At 42.9% G+C, this 22,417-nt stretch overlaps 1 long non-coding RNA gene across 6 annotated transcripts in view; it reads left to right on the top strand.

Moving 5' to 3' along the window:
* Positions 1–22,417, top strand: part of LOC132594116 (uncharacterized) — a 134,206-nt gene that overhangs the window by 60,179 nt on the left and 51,610 nt on the right. For 5 of the 6 annotated variants that reach the window (XR_011377037.1, XR_011377043.1, XR_011377041.1 and 2 more), the window contains one exon: positions 3,085–3,197. This is a non-coding gene — a long non-coding RNA (uncharacterized lncRNA). Of the gene's footprint in view, positions 1–3,084; positions 3,198–4,792; positions 4,822–22,417 lie in introns of those variants that run through there. The other variant, XR_011377044.1, reaches the window with a different exon arrangement.

The raw sequence follows: 22,417 nt of genomic DNA, 5'->3' as shown, positions 1-22,417 counted from the left end.
TCTCACTATTGCAGCCTCTCTTGTTGCGGAGCACAGGCTCCAGACGCGCAGGCTCAGTAGTTGTGGCTCACAGGCCTAGTTGCTCCGCAGCATGTGGGATCCTCCCAGACCAGGGCTCGAACCCATGTCTCCTGCATTAGCAGGCAGATTCTCAACCACTGCGCCACCAGGGAAGCCCTGGTAATTCGATTTTTAGTTGTTTTTTTTTTTTTGCGGTATGCGGTCCTCTCACTGCTGTGGCCTCTCCCGCTGCGGAGCACAGGCTCCAGACGCACAGGCTCAGCAGCCATGGCTCACGGGCCCAGCCTCTCCGCAGCATGTGGGATCTTCCCGAACTGGGGCATGAACCCATGTCCCCTGCATCGGCAGGTGGACTCTCAACCACTGAGCCACCAGGGAAGCCCCGATTTTTAGTTTTTTAAGGAACTTCATACTGTTCTGCATATTGGCTGTATCAATTTACATTCCCACCAACACTGCAAGAGGGTTTCCTTTTCTCTACATGCTCTCCAGCATTTGTTGTTTGTAGATTTTCTGATGATGCCCATTCTGACCAGTGTGCGGTGATACCTCACTGTAGTTTTGATTTGCATTTCCCTAATAATTAGTGATGTTGAGCACTTTTCATGTGCTTCTTGGCCATCTGTATGTCTTCTTTGGAGAAATGTCTATTTACGTCTTCTGCCCAGTTTTTTTTTTTTTTTTTTGCGTTACGCGGGCCTCTCACTGCTGTGACCTCTCCCGTTGCGGAGCACAGGCTCCAGACGCGCAGGCTCAGCGGCCATGGCTCACGGGCCCAGCCGCTCCGCGGCACGTGGGATCCTCCCAGACCGGGGCACGAACCCACGTCCCCTGCATCGGCAGGCGGACTCTCAACCACTGCGCCACCAGGGAAGCCCCTGCCCAGTTTTTGATTGGGTTGTTTGTTTTTTTAATATTGAGCTGCATGAGCTGTTTATATATTTTGGAGATTAATCCTTTGTCCGTTGATTCGTTTGCAAATATTTTCTCCCATTCTGAGGGTTGTCTTTTTGTCTTGTTTGTAGTTTCCTTTGCTTTGCAAAAGCTTTTAAGTTTCATTAGGTCCCATTTGTTTATTTTTGTTTTTATTTCCATTACTCTAGGAGGTGGATCAAAAAAGATCTTGCTGGGGCTTCCCTGGTGGCGCAGTGGTTGAGAGTCCACCTGCCGATGCAGGGGACATGGGTTCGTGCCCCAGTCTGGGGGGGGGGGGTTCCCGCATGCCGCGCAGCGGCTGGGCCCTTGGGCAATGGCTGCTGAGCCTGTGCGTCCAGAGCCTGTGCACTGCAGTGGGAGAGGCCACAATGGTGAGAGGACCGCATACCGCAAAAAAAAAAAAATCTTGCTGTGATTTATGTCTAAGAGTGTTCTTCCTATGTTTTCCTCTAAGAGTTTTATAGTGTCCAGTCTTACATTTAGGTCTTTAATCCATTTTGAGTTTATTTTTGTGTATGGTGTTATGGAGTGTTCTAATTTCATTCTTTTACATGTAACTGTCCAGTTTTCCCAGCACCACTTATTGAAGAGACTGTCTTTTCTCCATTGTATATCCTTGCCTCCTTTGTCATAGATTAGTTGACCATAGGTGCGTGGGTTTATCTCTGGGCTTTCTATCCTGTTCCATTGATCTATATTTCTGTTTTTGTGCCAATACCATATTGTTTTGATTACTGTAGCTTTGTAGTATAGTCTGAAGTCAGAGAGTCTGATTCCTCCAGCTCCATTTTTTTCCCTCAAGACTGCTTTGGCTATTCGGGGTCTTTTGTGTCTCCATACAGATTTTAAGATTTTTTGTTTAGAACTGCTTTTGCTGCTTCCCATAGGTTTTGGGTCATTGTTTTTTCATTGTCATTTGTTTCTATGTATATTTTGATTTCTTCTTCGATTTCTTCAGTGATCTCTTGGTTATTTAGTAACACACTGTTTAGCCTCCATGTATTTGTGTTTGTTACAGTTTTTTTCCTGTAATTGATTTTCTCCAGTTGTACCCTTTAGCTTTATAAAGTAACCTTGCTGTCTTGGCTCGAATTCCACCTTGTCGATTATTAAAATCATGACTTCTGCTTTAAAAAACTTGTTGTATACCCTTGCCAATGTTTTAATCTTTAAAATAAACTTTAAGAGTGGTTCTAGATTTACAGAAAAATTGTACTGAGATTTACAGAAAAAGTGTACAAAATTGAAGGTTGTACTGAGAGTTTTCATATACTCCACACCTAGTTTCCTCTATTGTTAACATCTTACGTTAGTATAAAGCTTTAAACGTGAAGAGAGTGAGAGGAAACAAATAACACAAATTGATAATGTAGGAAGTGGAGAAACAAGAATACACATAAAACATTTAAAAAATAAACCAGTAAAATAAGCAAATCTCAAGCGAGCTTTATTTTTTTCACAAAGTGAGAGAGTAGGAATAAACCATGAGAAGGAATGAAAGAAACACTACTTATACAGTATAGGCTTAAAAAAAAAAAAGTAGTAACTCTGCAGCAGGGATAGACAGGAGGGAGTGCTCTAGGAGTCCCTGGTAATTTACAAAGCCTGTTGTTTGAACCTCATCATTACCTGACACATCTAGGGGTTTTTTGGTTTGTTTCTTTTGTTTGTTTGTTTTGGTTTGGTTTTCTTGGCCATGCCGTGGCTTGCGGGACCTTAGTTCCCTGACCAGGGATCGAACCCAGGCCCCTGCAGTGAAAGTGCCAAATCCTAAACACTGGACCACCAGGGAATTCTCCATGCTGTAACATTTTATTCAGTTAAGTGTCAACGGCCCTCTTTTTAAGTAGTTATTGTTGCTTTGATTTCAGCTAGTCCACAACGTAGAAAATAAAACCCACCTGGTCTGAAGATGAGACACTAAAACCGCACATTTTAATTCCTCAGTTTATTCCTCATGGTTTAAATAGAGAGCCCTCTAGGGGGCAGCAGTGGAATGACAGGAGCTGCTGTTTGGATATTGTGGAGAAGAGGGAGAGACAAAATGGTGACCTCTAGAGCAGAGCTTCTAGGTAAAAGAGAAGACTTGGCATTAGAACTCTTGATCCTTTCTCTTACTGTTTACAGATGGCCACCATGTCACACACTGCAGTGGAAACCATTCACAGAGGATCCAATGTGAGTGCCCACCTGGAGTTGTGCAGCAGTGCAGCCCTACAAGAGTACAGATGGAGTGAGGGGTAAGAAGTGATCAAAGTCAGATCAAAGGAATGTGACCAAGATTCCCAAAGGTGTTTTTTCTCTTTTGCGGTACGCGGGCCTCTCACCGCTGTGGCCCCTCCCGTCGCGGAGCACAGGCTACGGACGCGCAGGCCCAGCGGCCATGGCCCACGGGCCCAGCTGCTCCGTGGCATGTGGGATCCTCCCGGACCGGGGCACGAACCTGTGTCCCCTGCATCGGCAGGCGGACCCTCAAGCACTGCGCCACCAGGGAAACCCCCCAAAGGTATTTTGAGCCTGGTGTAAAAAGAAGGGAGAGAGAGGATTGATGGGAAAATTAGGGGTGTGTAGTCCAAATGGGAATCACCATTAACAAAGATTTAGAGGCAATAGTAAGCCTCTTATATGCAGTGATTCCTGGGCAGATTGTCCCAGTAAAAGAAGACTCGTTGCACCAGACTCTCCTGGTAGATTAGGGTGGAATTTTTTTTTATTGAAGTATAGTTGATTTATAATGTGTTAATTTCCACTGTACAGCAAAGTGCTTCAGTTATACATATATGTATCTTTTTTTAATATATTCTTTTTCATTATGGTTTATAATAGGATACTGAATATAGTTCTCTGTGGTATACAGTGGGACCTTGTTGTTTATTATGGTGGAATGATTTGAAGACTGGAGTGAGTCCTTGGCCCACCCACATTCAGTCTTTTTTTTTTTAATTTTATTATTTATTTATTATTTTTGGCTGCATTGGGTCTTCGTTGCTGTGTGCGGGCTTTCTCTAGTTGTGGTGAGCAGGGGCTACTCTTCGTTGTGGTGTGTGGGCTTCTCATCGCGGGGGCTTCTCTTATTGCTGAGCACGGACTCTAGAGCACAGGCTCAGTAGTTGTGGCTTGCGGGCTCTAGAACACAGGTTCAGTAGTTGTGGTGCACGGGCTTAGTTCCTCCGACATGTGGGATCTTCCCGAACCAGGGCTGGAATCCGTGTCACCTGCATTGGCAGGCAGATTCTTAACCACTGTGCCACTAGGGAAGTCCCCCACATTCAGTCTTGATAGTTTAATTTGGATGTCAGTGACCCCTTTTTCAATTGTCTGCTTAATTGCTTCCCATAAGTGTCCCACTGTTACTCTAACTTAAACAATTTTTCTTCTCTCTAGCCCAATCATGCTAATATTCATAACCTCAGACTCAGTCTTTTAATGTCCCTCATTCACTCCTCTTCTGAAACTCAGTCAGTCTTCAGGTTGTTTCAATCTGTACCTCACAAAGTTTCTCCAGAAAAACTTCTAAGTGGCCAGTGCAAAAATTCTGAGAGTTGATGATTTCTCGAGACTGTCTTTTATTACCCATCTGATACGGCAAGTTCTAAGCTAAAACTCCACCTCTTGCTTGGTGAGGTAGTGAGTGGGTTGCTGAAAGGTTGGCGGCAGGAGGTGATTTTTAATGGATCATACGTGTCTGTTTCTGCCTTATTAACTGTATTATGTTAACCTTATTTAAATTTCCTCAAATATTTGTGGAAAGCTGTGGGGCATAGATGAACTAAATGTGTAAGATGTTTCAAGGATTCAGACTCTCTGTATCTGTCATGTCCTTGCCATCCCACAGCCCTTACCCCAGGCCAGGGCAGGCTCCTCACGTTGAGATGACACCAATAATTTCCAGATTGGGCCTTTGGTCTCTACATTTTAAGAGTTATCTTTCTATACACTGTTTTGCTCATATGCTCTTAATCCTAGCTTTGATTCTTCCTCTCAACTGGCCCTTGATCTTGTTAGATTTGGTTCTATGTTATGCTTTTTTTTTTTTTTTAACCCTTTTAAGCACATGGGCCTGGTGGAAACAGCAGTGAATCTACAATGTCCCTTTTTGTTGTGTTCTTGGAGAAAAATGGGAGCTTCCACGTGGTACATGGGTTCCAGGAGTGCTAGTCTAGCTGCACCCACTTAGGGATTCAGGCTGCTGACCTTTGCATTTGATCCTCCTATTCTGTGTTCCGAGGGATGCCCTATTACAGGTTACCTGGCCCAGATTGGCAGAAACACACTGACTAGTGCATATCAAGATGTACATGGAGGCAACATGGCTGAGCTAGGGCTCTCTAAGGATATGGGGAAATCAGAAGACTTAGAGGCTGAGAGACCAGAGGTTAGACAGTAAAAGGGATAGAAAGACCAGAAATGTGTATAAACACAGAGGGAATGGAGTCCTGGGGGTCCTGGCCTTTGGATTACGTGGCTCATTCATAGCGGGTATTTGAATGTTTGTCGACACGCAATGAATCTTGGAACTCTGAGGTACTATGGAACGTTTGCAACCATGTAGGAACTATGGAACTATGGCCCCAGAGGGGCCACTGCTACTCATGGCCAGGTTCGGGAGTGGAGGTGGGGACCGGCAAAAGAAATACAACTCAGCTGTTCTGCCTGCCGAACACTAACTTGCACATCCTACCAACACTTTAAACTCCTTGTATCTAAAACTGAGCACCTCATCTTTGTTCCCAAACTGGCTTCTTCTCCTGCCGTTACTGTTGCTGACAGTTGCTTCGGTTCATCAGCTTGTATCCTTTTATCCCCCTTCTCTTCCATATCTAAAGTCTCAAGATTTTGAGAATATTTTCTAGGCAAGAGTAAGTTTTATTTTGCTACCTTCCACCTAGCAATACATACTGGACTCACTTTTATAAAATGTTAGTATTTCTATGTCAGTACAACAGTACCCATTCCTGTGTGCCCCTGTGTGTTGCAGAAGCTTAGACCTCTGTTCTAGCTTTCTCATTCTTGCACTCAGGCATGCTGCAGTGATTTTCCTCCATCACCAGACTTTTGATTTCTCTCTTCCACTCCTGTCACCCTCATGCAGAACTTTAGCCACCTCTCTCCTTGGGTAGGCACGAATAATCTGGGCTGTTCTCTTTGCCCTTTCATCTACTTTATTAAAGATTTCTCAGTGGTTGTGGAACATTCTACAGCGATCCTGTAGTGTCTATGGTGATCTCTCTTGATTTCAACTCTGTTTCCAGATATTGTTCTCTGGTTGCTGTTGTTGGTTGTTTTCTTCCCCCCCCTGCATATGTACCACATTTCTTCCCAGCAAACTGGTAACTCTCCAAAAGCAGAACCAACACTTTTGTTTAACAAATTATATTCCTACTCTACTTCATACTGATTGCTAGAGAATTCTGGAGAGCTGCCCTGCAACATGTACTGAATAAATGCTAAGCAACTTGACTTAATAGGACAGATGGGACCTCTCTGTCTTATTTCTTTTTTTTCTTTTTTTTTTTGCGGTACGCGGGCCTCTCACTGCTGTGGCCTCTACAGGCTCCGGACGCGCAGGCTCAGCGGCCATGACTCACGGGCCCAGCCGCTCCGCGGCATGTGGGATCTTCCCAGACCGGGGCACGAACCCACGTCCCCTGCATCGGCAGGCGGACTCTCAACCACTGCGCCACCAGGGAAGCCCATCTGTCTTATTTCTTAAAGCTGCATGTGAATCTGTAATTAGCTCAACATAAAAAGAGTTTAACATTGAAAATAAAAACGCAAGGCTCAAGATTTTGACGCAATCATCCGTCACACTTCCTCTCCTCCATTCACAAATTGCTGTAAAGATTCTTTGCTACAATAACGTACGAATGCTTGTTGAATTTGAAGCATCTTTGTTTACATCGTTCCAGCCAGATGGCTTAGGCTTTTAAAATCCTAAACAACTGTTGGGCTGTTTCCTTTCTCTGGGGTCTGAGTGAAGGGGACGTGGAGGGTAGAGGTTGTACCTTGAAGACAGGATGCAGCCCCGGGAAGCACCTCATGGTGGCCTCAGCGGTGACCTCAGCCAGCAGATGGGTGTTCGGCAGATGACATCGGAGCTGGTGCAGTTGGAAATCTGAATTTTGGACCCAGGACTTTGCCAGGAGCCAGGCAAGTGGAGGATCTGAGGGCAGGAACAGTCATGGGGTCTGGGAGCTGGGGCTGGGAGGCTGGATCTGGGAAAAAGAAATTAAGTATTCATGGACCTCTCATCATACGTAAGACACCATGTGCAGCCCATCTGTAACCAGCAGAAGGAAAATACAGGCCCTTTTGGACACTCTCGTTTTATTCACAGGCAGACAAAGTGTTCCAGAGTTCTTCCGCCAGCTCTGAGGTTTCCACAGCTTGCCTGTTTCTCTTGGCTTTATGAGTACCGGGAGGCTCCCCCATCTAGTACTGCTTGGTAGCCAGCAGGTGGCGCTCAAAGGTCAAAGTAGGCTAAAAAGCCTTCCTGGATTTGCCAGTTACCTTGTGAAGATAGAGAACAAATAACCAAGAAGAGGTCGGTTCCATTCCTACCCGTCCCCCACTCCATCTCCCTCCCTTTCCCCAACCCCCATTGCTAGGTACAGAGGGTCAGTCCGTGTAAATATAACCAGGCCATTGAGTTGGAATCTTGGAGTACAAATACTTCTGAGCTGATGAAAAAATCGCTACTATGTAAATAGGTTAGGCTGAGGCAAGCCTTGCCCCAGTGTCAGGACTGCTGACCCCAGAGCCCATCCCAAGGCTGCAGGGAGATGAAGAGGGTGCCTTTAGGGTGGCCTCCAGTGTCCAAGGCCAGAACACACCCAGAGAGGGTGCTCTACGAAAGCCCCGTTGAACCCTAAATGCCTGTGCCCTTGTAGCCAGCACTCTCCTGTCCATTCTAAGTGCTGCCAGCCACCCTGGGTGGGCAAGCAGGATAGAGGGTGGACTCAGAGGGGTGGGGGGGGAGAAGGGAAAGAGGAAGGGTGCAGCCAGGAGCGGGGCTGTTTGGAGGGCAGGGCCAGCAGCTGGGTTATAAATGAACCTTGCTAGGGCAGCGACCACAGCCCGGGTGAGAAGCTCCCAGTGACACCTGGCATCCCTCCCTTCCTCTCACGTTCTGCCCAGAGTTTGCCAGGCCCTTTGCTCCCTAGAGAGCCTAGACTCAGAGGGGCCTTTCCCTGTGTGTGGGCTGCAACCTACAACCTACAGATGCCTGCCCAGAGAGCTGGGGAGCAGAGTTAAGGGGCCGGCTGGAGATCATCCAGATGCACGGAGAAAAAGACATCTTTTCCTTCCTTACCTCACTCATTTAATATTTACTGAGTACCGGGACTTCCGTGGTGGTCCAGCGGTTAAGACTTCGCACTCCCAATGCAGGGGGCCTGGGTTTGATCCCTGGTCAGGGAACTAGATCTCACATGCATCTTTAGTCCCCCGCAACTAAAGATCCTGCACAGGGCAATGAAGATCCCGCGTGCTGCAACTAAGGCTCAGCGCAGCCAAATAAATGAATAAATACATTTTTTTAAATTTACTGAGTACCAATCACATGCCTGGCCCTTCTCTAAGCCTTACATGATGGGGGTGGAGGAATGGGGAGGGAGCAAAAAAAGTGAATTAAGACATGCCTTCTGAACTGTCATGTGTGTAGAAAAGTCAACCTCAGGTACTGACATAGGAGGGCTCGAGGTATGGAATACTCAGGTTACTTCTGTTTGTCACGTCCGGGGAGTGTTGCACATGGAGGAGACCCACAACCTGGTTTTGTTCCCAAGGATGGAGGGAACAGCAAGTACAAAGAGAAAGAAGTGTGAGAATGTTTGCTGGAGGGTGGGAGGTGGGGATGGGATGATACAGGGCAAATAATTCCAGGATGGTTAAGTGCCCTACTCAAGCGATTCACTCCTCACAGATGAGGCACAATGTCCGTCGGTCTTGGAGGAATTGTTTCTTAACTGAGAAGAAAGCAGCTCAGGTCCAGATAATGGTGGAAATTCAGGCATCAGGAGTGTGTGTGTCTATGGCCCAAGGTCAGGGTGAGCAGGATAGATTGGATAGAGAGGTCTTTGCCCTTTTTCTTGCCTTTATTATTCCTCCCCAGTCACAAATGCCTCTCTTCAGCTCCTTAGTTAAGGGTGGATCTGCCTCTGCAGAGACCAGCATTGTACACTTGGATGACGTGTCTCTGATCAGCGATGTCCAATGGCTTCCTCTCTCCTTCTCAGATCCTGGCGCTGGAGCAGCGCCATATTTCTCTGGCTCCCAGCCTCCGCTTCTTGGCTTTGCTCTGAGCGTCGTCCCCAGAGAGCTGTGTTTCTACCACTGTTACCAGGAGATCATGCCTACCAGAGCCAAGCTGGGTGCCCAGAGCACCAGCATCTATTCTGGGGCCACAGCTGGAACTGGACCACCATGGCCAGTGTCATGAGTATCTTGGCTTGGTTCTTTGACATAGGTTCTAACAGTTTAGGTCAGGAGGTCAGATCCTGGATGGAAGAAGGAATGTCTGAATGTTTTCCACCAGCCTGGACTAATTCTCACCCTCATGGAAGCACTGGTGCTTCAGAATGGTCCGGCTTTATCTCTAAGCAGCCTGCTTCCCCAGTGAGGGCTGCGAATTTTGAGTGACCCTCCGCCTCCTCCTCTGAATTGCCAAGAGGAAGTGGATTGAAGTATAGCCAGGGAACCCAAGTGCGCTGATCCAGGTGTGCTATAGCCATTGCTCCAATTCCCCCAGGCGTTGCCTTTAGCAGTCCCTGATGCTAGCGGTAATCGAAGCCTGCCCAGTGCCAGGGAAGCATTGAGAGGCTGAGCACTGCCCAGGGAGCTCCACTCCCAGCCTGAAGGGAAAACCCTAAGGATACACTGGGACTGGGAAAGGGAAAAGGGTGGAGGGATATCTCTGGCAGAGTTAACAACTAAGCAAACAAGCTTATGCACTGTATTTAATATTTTCAACACCATCAGAATCACTTTTTATTTCTACTGAAAGAGGAAGCTGAATCTTAAATTGTTCATCTTAAACCTTCAAGACAAACTGGGCTGTTATGAGATTTGAAAACAAACAAAGCCCCGTTAAGAAAGCTGAATAAGCTTACTGTCGGGTGTTTTTACATTAATTGATACACATCTTTAAATGTCATTAATCTGAAACAACTAACAGAGGCTCCTTAATGTCCATGAAGAAAAGAGTAAACTATTACTTTTTTAATATTATTCTGATATTAGAAAAAGTATTCTCTTCCTAAAAGAAAAAAAATGCTTTTTATACCGAGGAACCGAGAAATATATTTGCTTTGAAATTAATTTTTTTCCTTTAATATGTAATCTTGCCAGGAAGCAAGATACAAGTTTTGCAACATTCTTAAAAGAAACACTTATAATTTTAGATCGTATTCCTTCTTAGGTTAAAAGGTAGGAGGCTTGGGTTTTGTTTTTTGTTTTTGTTTTTTTTTTAAACAAAGAATTGCTTTATTAACACAAACACACAAACTATAAAGCACTAAAATTTAAATATCTGAGTCATAGCAAACAGGTGACAATTCAACATCCAGGGTCGACCAAATGCTTGTCAGAGCAACAGATAAGACTCCCAGGGTGGGACCTCCCTGGTGGTGCAGTTGTTAAGAATCTGCCTGCCAATGCAGGGGGCACGGGTTCGATCCCTGGTCTGGGAAGATCCCACATGCCGTGGAGCAACTAAACCCGTGCGCCACAACTACTGAGCCCGCGTGCCACAACTCCTGAAGCCCGCACACCTAGAGCCCATGCTCCACAACAAGGGAAGCCACCACGATGAGAAGCCCACACACCGCAACAAAGAGTAGACCCCACTCACCACGCAACTAGAGAAAGTCCGCGCACAGCAACGGAGACCCAATGCAGCCAAAATTAAATCTTTTTTTTTTTAAAGTACTAGTCAAGCCAAGAGACGGGACTAGATTCAAAAGTACAAGAGGAAAAAAGTCAAAGAGAATCGCAGACATTAGAGTTAGCAAAACAAAGACTGTAAAATAATGGATTCATGTGTTGAAGAAAATAGGTGAAATGATAAAAAATTTCACCAGAGAACTGTAATCAATAAAAATGAATCAAATGGCAACTCTAGAGCTGAATGATGCAACAGCTGAGATAACGATTTCAATTAGGTAGATTTATAGCAAATAAACCGAGCATAAAATTGGATTAATATGTAAAGCAATTATACTCCAATAAAGATGTTTAAAAAAATTGGATTAGTAAACCAGAAAACAGGTCAATAGAAAATAACATAGTAGAGAAAGAAGGAAAAATAGAAAATAAAGAGCATAGGTATGTTGAACACAATTAGAACACATGTTCTAACGTGTGGAATTCTAGAAGAAAAGAGAATTAGGCAAAAGCAATTTGAAGAGATAATGGCCAAAAATTTCTCAAAACTGAGTAAAGATATCAACCCAGAGATTCAAGAATCTCTGTGAACCCCAAGCCCCCAAGCAGAATAAGTACAAAGAAAACTACTGCCAGGCTTATAATAGCAAAAGTGCTAAAACAAACAAAAAATAGAAAACTATAAATGCAGCCAGAGGGGGAAAAAAGATAACTAAAGGAACAATAGCTGAGGTGTCATCTCCATTTCCCAACAAAAATGAGGGAACCAGAAGACAACAGAATGCTATATTTTTAAAATTTATTTATTTATGTATTTATGGCTGTGTTGGGTCTTCGTTTCTGTGCGAGGGCTTTCTCCAGCTGTGGCAAGCGGGGGCCACTCTTCATCGCGGTTTGCGGGCCTCTCACTATCGCGGCCTTTCTTGCTGCGGAGCACAGGCTCCAGACGTGCAGGCTCAGTAATTGTGGCTCACGGGCCCAGACACTACGCGGCATGTGGGATCTTCCCAGACCAGGGCTCGAACCCGTGTCCCCTGCATTGGCAGGCAGACTCTCAACCACTGCGCCACCAGGGAAGCCCCCCAGAATGATATTTTTAAAGTGCTAGGAGAAAATAACTTTCAAAATATCCTTCAAAAATACAAAGTAAAGATATTTTTAGACAAACAAAAAACAGAGAATTCATCACTGTCATATCTGCTCAAAAACAAATACTAAAAGGAGTTTTTTAAGCAGTAAGGAATGGTTCCAAATAGGAACACAAAAATATAAGAAGAGTACACAGACACACACACACACACACACACAGGAATATTATTCAGCCATGAGAAGGAGTGAAATTCTGCCATTTGTGACAACATGGATGGTCCTAGAGGGTGTTATGCTAAGTGAAATAAGTCAGAGAAAAACAAATGCTGTATGATTTCACTTATATGTGAAATCTAAAAAAGCTGAACTTGTAGAAACAAAGAGTAGAATGGTGGTTACCAAGGGTGGGGGGGGATGGGGAGATGTTGGTCAAATGTACAAACTTCTAGTTAGAAGATGAATAGGTTCTGGGGACGTAATGCACAGCACTGTGATTATAGATAATCATACTGTACTATATATACACGTGAAAGCTGCTAAATGAGCAGGTCTTAAATGTTCTCACCACGTAAAAGAAATGATAACGACGTGACGTGGTGGAGGTGTCAGCTAATACTACTGGTGTTATTTGTTATAGCAGGCTGAACAGACCAAGACATTTTCATTTCCCAAACCAGCATCAGTTGTGTTCCTGAGGCAGATTGAATGAAGATGCTGAAAGAATTAAGTATTTTCATCTCTAAAGGACATCTTTGTGATTAAAGGTCCCAATGATCAGAAGCTTACAGTCCTAATAATAAGGGGGGAGGGGAACACATTTTAAATTATATAGAATAAACCTTAATCTTAGAAACAACAAAATAAGTTCTAATGAAATGCAAAAAAATCCACTCATTTTATTAGAGAACTAAGAACTAAGGAAAAGGAAAATATTTGTTTCCCTCGCAATCTGTCTTTCCTTTCATGTCAATAAACAAGTGAGAAAATTGGAGCATGGTATACACAAAACTTACTGATGAAACATCATGTGTACTTAAAGAATCATACAACCTGTCAATACTGTGCATGTATAATGGGACTAGCAGAAGAAAGAAAGGAAGGGAGAGAGGGAGGGAGGGAGGGAGGAAGAAAGGGAGGATAAATATTTACCAAATGATAGAAATATAGAGATTTATTGTTTTGACAATGAAGTGACCAGTGGAATGTTAGCAAAGGCATTCAGTAGTGAACTTACTGAGTAGACTCTACGGGTGGGTCTCACTGAACATCTCACTGAGTATCTTCACTTCTGATTATCTCCATTAGGTGAAATTCCACAGGTAAGTGGGCATCCGAGAAAGGGAGTCATGCTCCTGGCATCCATCTCATTAGAGGTAAACCTCCCTTGCACCCCTTTTCCTGAAGAAGCTCCCTCTCCCCGGCTTAGACATGGTGTTACGCCCTCACTAGAGAAGACCCCATATGCAAAAAGATAATAATTGTCCCTCAGACCCACTCCCCATCACATGATAGGCTAGGAATCGGGGAGTCTCACTGAATGTGGAGAGTCACGACTGTCATTCTGCTTTTTTAGAGTTGGAGTTGACCACTGCCTAACATTGCATTTAAAAAGCTGCTCAGCCTAGCTCCAAACGCTTTGTTTCAAAGACTGTTACGTAAGAGAATGTTCATTTGTATCAAAAACAGTTATGTACCATTGCATGTATCTTAAGTTATTTAGACAGTTGGGTTGTTGCCTGGAAAGAAAGTTCAGAGGAACTTTATCTTCTGACTCTCCCCATTAGGTGAAATTCCGTAGTTGAGTGGATATCCAAGAAAGGGAGTCACGCGCCTGGTATCCGTCCCAATAGAGATGAACCTCCCTTTCCCTCCTTTCCTGAAGAAGCTGCTCTTCCCTGGCTTAGACACGATGTAACCGCCTCACTAGAGGAAGACCCCATGCAAGAAAGCAAACCATAACTTCCCTCAGGACCTACTCCTCAACAAGAGCCAGTAATCAGAATGGGATCCCAGCATTCAGCGACATGTAAATGGAAAACACATGTACATGTGACAGCAGATTCTGAAAGAGAAAGTTTGCCTATTAAGAAGATTAGAGATATTTTGTTTGTTAATGTCGATACAAATCCAAGGACTTTTCTGGGAAGTGGGTTTTGAGGACCACCAGCCAAGGGAAGAGGAGTATTATTCTACATCAGGCTGAAATTGTCGATCTAGATGGATTTAACAGAGATTCTGAGTTTGGGGTGTTTTTTGGCACATCTGGGTGTGATTCTAGCAGATACATTGGGCAGCAAACTGCCAGATACAGTTCTGGATGATATAAAGGAAGCTTAGATGCCATAAAGCCCTTGGCATTTTGCACAGGAAGAAACTAAGACCTGGAGACATAACAATGCTGAGTTAGTTCCATTATATATATATCCCCTTCGTTCACACGCCATGTCCCTTTATAGGACCCCAAATTTTCTCCGCTCCCTGAAATTGAGAAACACATCAGTATGGGAAGCGCTAGTTCTTTTAAATGAGTTTTACTGGCTCTCCTAAAAAACAAAAATATGTTACTCAAGAAGACATCTGGAGGCTGTACAATGACCATGTGCTTATTTACTCTGCTCTGATTTCTAATTTCAATAGTAGCCTCCATATAAAGTAAAAGTACTCAATTACCTCAACTTTGATTTAGGTTAAGGTATCATAAGCAATTAAGAATTTTAGAAAAGACATTTAAACTGATACCATGAAACATAATCATCATTGAAAATAAGCATTTGTCAGAAAAATAGGCCATCTTAAAACTTTCTACCCAGATAGTATGGTGGAATAACTCATAGCTACACAAAGTTTTCAATTTTATCTGACTTGTAAGAACTCGTTTATAAAGATTTTTTATTTAAATCATACCAATTTAGGGCTCCCCTGGTGGCGCAGTGGTTGCGAGCCCGCCTGCCGATGTAGGGGACACAGGTTCGTGCCCCGGTCCGGGAAGATCCCACATGCCGCGGAGCGGCTAGGCCCGTGAGCCATGGCTGCTGAGCCTGCGCGTCTGGAGCCTGTGCTCTGCAATGGGAGAGACCACAACAGTGAGAGGCCCGTGTACGGCAAAAAATCAATCAATCAATCAATAAATCATACCAATTTAGTTGAATACACACGTATACTTTTATATATTCTTTTTATTTATTTATTTATTTGGTTGTGCTGGGTGTTAATTGCAGCTCGTGGGCTCCTTAGTTGCGGCTCGCCAGCTTCTTAGTTGCAGTATGTGGGCTCCTTAGTTGCAGCTCCAGGGCTCTTTTTTAGTTGCGGCTCACCAGCTCCTTAGTTGTGGCATGCGGGCTCCTTAGTTGTGACACATGAACTCTTAGTTGTGGCATGCATGTGGGACCTAGTTCCCTGACCAGGGGTTGAATCCGGGCCCCCTGCATTGGGAGCACGGAGTCCTATCCACTGCACCACCAGAGAAGTCCCTATATATTCTTAAATAACAGTGTAATGTAACTTATCTGACCTATAAAGCAAGTGTAGGGAATTTAGAAAGTTACATTTATTTTAGCCTTTTAAAAAGACATATGTAAATTCTTGCATAAACTTAAATATCATTTTGTATTTTTATTTCACACTCTGGAAAATTCCAGGACATAATGTAGAGCCACCTTCTACCCAAAATTTACAAAGCAATTTAATCTATCAAAGGTTTGCCTTGATTTGAAATTTAGAGTGATTAAAATATGATTCTCTCATTTTTCTTTTACTGATTAATAGTAAGTTCTTCTATGTCTTAATTAAAAGTCTCAGTATCAAGTGTTGAAGGCTTCTTATGACCACTAATAGTTGGCCTAATGTAAATTCACATATTTTTTCTTTAGCTTATAACTTATCAAGGCTGAGTAAAAATTTCCCTTTTAGTCATCCAGAAACTTTGGAGAGATAGAAAGAATGTATTTTGAAGTAAGAATACTGAGTAAAGGGACTTCCCTTGTGGTGCAGTGGTTAAGAATCCGCCTGCCAATGCAGGGGACACAGGTTCAATCCCTGGTCCGGGAAGATCCCACATGCCGTGGAGCAGCTAAACCCGTGCGCCACAACTACTGAGCCCATGCGCCACAACTACTGAAGCCCGTGCACCTAGAGCCCATGCTCTGCAACAAGAGAAGCCACCGCAATGAGAAGCCCGCACACCGTAACAAAGAGTAGCCCCCACTCGCCACAGCTAGAGAAAGCCCGCACGCACAGCAATGAAGACCCAACGCAGTCAAAAAAAAAAAAAAAGAATACTGAGTAAATTTTTTATTAATAACAGTTGTTTTGCACGGTTAACTTATATGGGTTTTATTTTTCTCACCCATATATAATATTTATCTTCTTAAATTGAGGTATAGTTGATTTACAATATTACATTAGTTTCCTGTATATATATAACATAGTAATTCAAAATGTTTAGAGATTATAATTCCATTTATAGTTACTATAAAATATTGGCTTTATTGCCTGTGCTGTACAATATATCCTTGTAGCTCATTTATTTTATACATAGTAGTTTGTACCTCTTAAATCCCTACCCCTATTTTGCCCCTCCCACCTTCCCTCTCCCTATTGATAGCCACTGTTTGTTCTCTATATCTGTGAATCTGTTTCTTTTTTGTTATATTCATTAGTTTGCTTTATTTTTTAGATTCAACATATAGGTGATATATTTGTGTTTCCCTGACATTTCACTAAGCCTAATACCCTCCAGGCCCATCCATGTTGTTGCAAATGGCAAAATTTCATTCTTTTTTATGGCTGAGTAATATTCTATCATGTATATATACCACATCTTCTTTATCTATTTGTTTATTGATGGGCACTTAGGTTGCTTCCATATCTTGGTTATTGTAAATAATGCTGCTGTGAACATTGGGGTGCATGTATCTTTTCAAATTAGTGTTTTCATTTTCTTTGGATATATACCCAGGAGTGGAATTACTGGATCATATGGTAGTTCCATTTTTAGTTTTTTGAGGAACGTCCAGTATGTAATATTTATCTTTTAACTAAATTTCTGTAACTTAATTGAGTAATATATTTTTTTACTTAAAAATACCCTTTTAAACGTGAAAACCATAATAAGACTCTGTCCCTTTGAGGCCAGTTTAATTACAGATGTAATATATTTGTGGAAGGTAATAAGTATAATTAATGACTTGGTTCTCTTTTCAAAGACTGTGAAGTTTTAAGATGTCATTTTCTTCTGACAATTATTTCCTTTTCTTCCAGCCTAAAGAGAATCTTTCCTAAAGGCTGTCGTATCTAAAGCACCATCAATTTTGGTATTATCTCTACCCAGCCCCGGCCCAGCTAGTCTTTGCACTTTCTTATCTTAGGTTTTTACAAAGCACTTACTAATTTCTTATAATTAAACAAAATAGAAACTCTGTTTAATTTGGAAGATTTCATGACCTTTATAATATCTCTGATTCAAAGATGCTTTCTGAAGGAAATTATTTTTATTTGTTATCCGTGGAGTACATATAGTACCAATCTTTGGGGGACTGCCAACTTTGGCAAACATACTGTTTGTGTTTTTTTTAATTGAAGTATAGTTGATTTACAATATTGTGTTAGTTTCAGGTGTGCAGCATAGTGATTCATGTTCTTTTTTTTTGCCGATTATATTCCATTATAGGTTATTAAAAGATATTTAGTATAATTCCCTGTGCTATACAGTAAATCCTTGTTGCTTATCTATTTTATGTATAGTATTTTCTGCCTTTTAATCCCATACTCCTAATTTGTCCCTCCCCAGCTGCCTCTGGCTGAGTAATATTCCACTGTATGTGTGTGTATGTCTTAAGCCAATCGTCTGCTGTTCAGCACTTGGGTTGTTTCCTGTCTTGGCTATTATAAATAGTACTGCTATGAACATTGGGGTGCATGTATCCTTTTGAATTAGAGCTTTCATTTTTTCCAGGTATATACCCGGGAGTGGAATTGCTGCACTGTATGGTAGCTCTATTTTTAGTTGTTTAAGGAATGTCCATACTGTTCTCCATAGTGGCTGCACCAATTTACATTCCCACCAACAGTGCAAGAGGGTTCCCTTTTCTCCACACCCTCTCCAGCATTTATTATTTGTAGGCTTTTTTTTTTTTTCGGTACGCGGGCCTCTCACTGTTGTGGCCTCTCCCGTTGCGGAGCACAGGCTCCAGACGTGCAGGCTCAGTAATTGTGGCTCACGGGCCCAGCCTCTCCGCGGCATGTGGGATCTTCCCAGACCAGGGCACGAACCCGTGTCCCCTGCATGGGCAGGCGGACTCTCAACCACTGCGCCACCAGGGAAGCCCTATTATTTGTAGACTTTTTGATGACATCCATTCTGACTGGTGTGATGTAATACCTCATTGTGATTTTGATTTTCATTTCTTGAATAATTAACAATGTTGAGCATCTTTTCATGTGCCTGTTGGTCATTTGTGTGTTTTCTTTGGAGAAATATTTATTTAGGTCTTCAGTCCATTGTTTTCTAAAGTCTTTATTGAATTTGTTACAACATTGCTTCTATTTTATGTTTTGGTTTTTTGGCTGCAAAGCATGTGAGATCCTAGCTCCCTGACTAGGGATCAAACCCGCACCCTCTGCACTGGAAGGCAAAGTCTTAACCGCTGGACCTCCAGGGAAGTCCCTTTGGTCCATTTTTTAAATTGGTTTGTTTGCTTTTCAGATATTGAGTTGTATGAGCTGTTTTTATGTTTTGGATATGAACCCCTTGTTGGCCACATTGTTTGCATATATTTTCTCCCATTCCATATGTTGTCTTTTCATTTTGTTGATAGTTTTCTTTGCTGTGCAAAAGCTTTGAAGTTTGATTAGGTCCCATGTGTTTATTTTTCGTTTTATTTCTTTTGCCTTGGGAAACTGATCTAAGGAAATATTGCTGTGATTTATGTCTAAGAATGTTTTACCTATGCTCTCTTTTGGGAGTTTTAAAGCGTCATGTCTTATATTTAGGTCTTTAAACAAGTTTTAGTTTATTTTTATATATGGGGTGAGGAAGTGTTCTAATTTCATTGATTTACCTAAAGCTATCCAGCTTTCCCAACACTACTTGTTGAAGAGACTATCTTTTCTCCATTGTATAGGCTTGCTTCCTTTGTCATAGATTAATTAACCATAGGTGTGTGGGTTTATTTCTGGGCTCTCTACTCTGTTCCATTGACCTATATGTCTGTTTTTGTGCCAAAACCACGCTGTTTTGATTACTAAAGCTTTGTAGTATAGTCTGAGGTCTGGAAGGGTTATGTCTCCAGCTTTGTTCTTTTTCCTCAGGATTGCTTTGGCAATTCTGGGCCTTTTGTGGTTCCATGTAAATTTTAGGATTATTTGTTGTAGTTCTGTGAAAAATGTCATTTATATTTTTATAGGGATTACATTAAATCTGTAGATTGCTTTGGGTAGTATGGCCATTTTAACAATATTAATTCTTTCAATTCAAGAGAATATTCAATGGGATATCTTTCCATTTCTTTGAATCATATTCAGTTTCCTTTATCAATGTTTTATAGTTTTCAGCATATAGGTATTTCACCTCCTTGGTTAAGTTGATTCCTAGGTATTTTATTTTTCTGACATGATTTTAAATGAGATTGTTTTTTGCTTGCTCTTTATGATATTTCATTATTAGTGTAAGGAAATGCAACAGATTTATGTATATTAATCTTGTATCCTGCTACCTTGCTAAATTCATTTATTAATTCTAATAGTTTTTGTGTGGAGATTTCAGGGTCCTCTATATAGAGTATCATGTCATCTGCAAATAGTGACAGTTTTACCTCTTCCCTTCCAATTTGTGTACCTTTTATTTCTTTTTCTTGTCTGATTGCTGTGGCTAGGACTTCCAATACTATGTTGAATAGAAATGGTGAGGGAGTTCCCTGGCAGTCCAGTGGCTAGGACTCGGTGCTTTCACTGCTGTGGCCCAGGTTCAGTCCCTGGTCGGTGAACTAAGATCCCACAAACTGTGCAGTGTGGTCAAAAAAAAAAAAAAAGGAATAGAAGTGGTAAGAGTGGGCATCCTTGTCTTGTTTCTGAACTTAGAGGGAAGACTTTCAGCTTTTCATCGTTGAATATTGTGTCAGCTGTGGGTTTGTCATAAGTGGCTTTTATTACATTGAGATATGTTCCCTCTATGCCCACACTTTGGTGAGAGTTTTTATCATGATTTGATGTTATTCAAATACATTTTCCACCCCTTTCTCTCTCTCTCATCTCCTTCTGGAACCCCTATTATGCGTAGGTTGGCACGCTTTATATTACCCCATAGATCTCATATATTGTTTTCTTTTTCTTTTTTTTTTATTTGTCTTCCTGTCATTCTGTTCGGGTAATTTCCATTATTCTATCTTCTAGATCACTTATTTCTTCTTCTGTGTCATTTAGTCTGCTATTCCTTGCTTCTAGATTGGTCTAAGCAATTGAATTGTCTAACTTTGGTTCATCTTCATAGTTTCTATTTCCTTGCTACAGTGATCTGCATTTCTGTTGATAATTTCTTAATTCCCTTAGCGTTTTTAAACATTTTTTTATTGAAGTATAGTTGATTTAGGATGTTTTGCCAATCTCTGCTCTACTCCTTTAGCATTTTTATTGCCTCCTTTTTTAACTCGGGGTCTGGTGAACTGGTGAGGTCTGTTTCATTATTTGTTCTTTCAGGGGATTTCTTTTGTTCTTTTAATTGGGAATAGTTCCTCTGCTTTTTCATTTTACTTAACTTTTTCTGTCTCTAGGCATTCAGGAGAAACAGTTATCTACTGTGGTCTTGCAGGTTGTTTTTATGTGAGAGTATCCCTGTGTAGACCGTGTGGGTCCATTATTTTTGGTGCGAGGGCTGGCTTTTGTTGTTGTTGTTGTTTTGCCGTGCTGCGTGGCTTGCAGGATCTTAGTTCCCTGACCAGGGATTGAACCCAGGCCATGGCAGTGAAAGCATGGAGTCCTAACCACTGGACTGCCAGGAAAGTCCCGAGGGCTGGTTTTGGTATGGATGCCAGCCATGTCTTTCCTCAGAGCATGCTGTCAGCTAACCCCTTGGTATAGGGGGTGTGGTTGGTGTTGTGGTGTCCAGACCCTGTGCTGGATATTGGGCGGGGCTTCCTCTTTGCTCCATGGCTGTCTCCATCCTGTCAGGGTGGGGTCTGCTCCCCAGCTTCTGGAGTAGAGGCCCTGAGAGTCAGGTTCAATCAGGCTCTCTCTCCCAGGAGGTGGTTGTTGAAGCAAGTGAGGCCCGTGTAGTCACAGAGAAGCTCTGCGCCACCTGTGTAGGCATCCGTGGTTCCACTCAGAAGCAGCCCAGGGTCGCACCCCTTTCTCTGTTGTGTTCCTCCCTGATCTAGTACAAGTCTGTGGTGTGGAGTGGGCTGGGGCTTGGGGGGTCAAGGGTGTTGTGGCTGCAAGAATTGAGGTAACTGTACTGCTGCCTGAGATCTGGGCTGCCGCTGTGACAGACTTCTCCTGGGTTTGTCTGCCCCACACCTAGCGCTAAGCTGCGGTGTGGAGTCGCCAGAGCCCAGGCCCTCTCACTGGGAAACAAACTGCTGCGTACTCCTGCCCAGGGCCTGTCTGCCCAAGATTCAGCCCTTGTTCACTTGGTCACTGTGCATTCTTGTGACCTCCAAGGAGAAGCGGGTGTGGCCTCCAATGAGAAGAGGGTGTGGCCTCCAAGAAGGGGTTTGGTCTCCAATGAGAAGAGGGTGTGGCCTCCAAGGAGAAGAGAATGTGACTTCCAAGGAGAAGGGGGTATGGCCTCCAAGGAGACAGGGGTATGGCCTCCAAGGGGAAGGGGGTGCCTCTGTGAGTGTGACTTCCAGGACCCTGTCATACCCTTACTTATAATCCTTCAATGGCTGTTTCCTAAAGGTCAAGCCTAATTTCCTGGCGTGAAACATGTTCTTCATGAGACCACCCCTTCCCACCGCTTCTCACTCGCTAGACTGCATTATTTCTGGTGTGGAGCTGCGCCGTGCTCTCTCTCACCTCCTTGTGGGCTCTTCTGGATCCCAGCATTAAACTCTACCCCAGCCTCTCAACTCTGCGTTTCGTATTCTTCCTTCAAGAATCGGACCAAGCATCCCCCGTATGTCTTCTGCCAAATTAAATAGCATCAGAGGCAGGAAGCAACTTTGATCGTACTGTAAAGGAAACAATTCTGGTGTGTGTTTACTGTTAGTTTCTGTTTCACCATATCCACAGATGATCATATTAAGAAATCAAACTTCCAAGTTTGTTTTTCCAAACTTTTAATCAGATACAGAAGTTGGATTTTATTGACTCCTTTGTTGTCCCCCTGTTAAAATAATGAGATTTTTAGTACTTTTCCAGTTAATCCTTTTTACTTGGAGCTTTCCAACTGAAGTGCAAACGGATTATCCATATGGATCCCTTGGGTAAAACCCTGAGGCCAAGTACCTCCAGCTGAGAGCAGCTTCTGCAGTTTAACCAGTTAACTTCCATTTAT

The sequence above is a fragment of the Globicephala melas genome, chromosome 20, assembly GCF_963455315.2.
Source record: "Globicephala melas chromosome 20, mGloMel1.2, whole genome shotgun sequence".
Taxonomy (NCBI): Eukaryota; Metazoa; Chordata; class Mammalia; order Artiodactyla; family Delphinidae; genus Globicephala; species Globicephala melas.
This window is presented reverse-complemented; position numbering and strand designations above follow the sequence as displayed.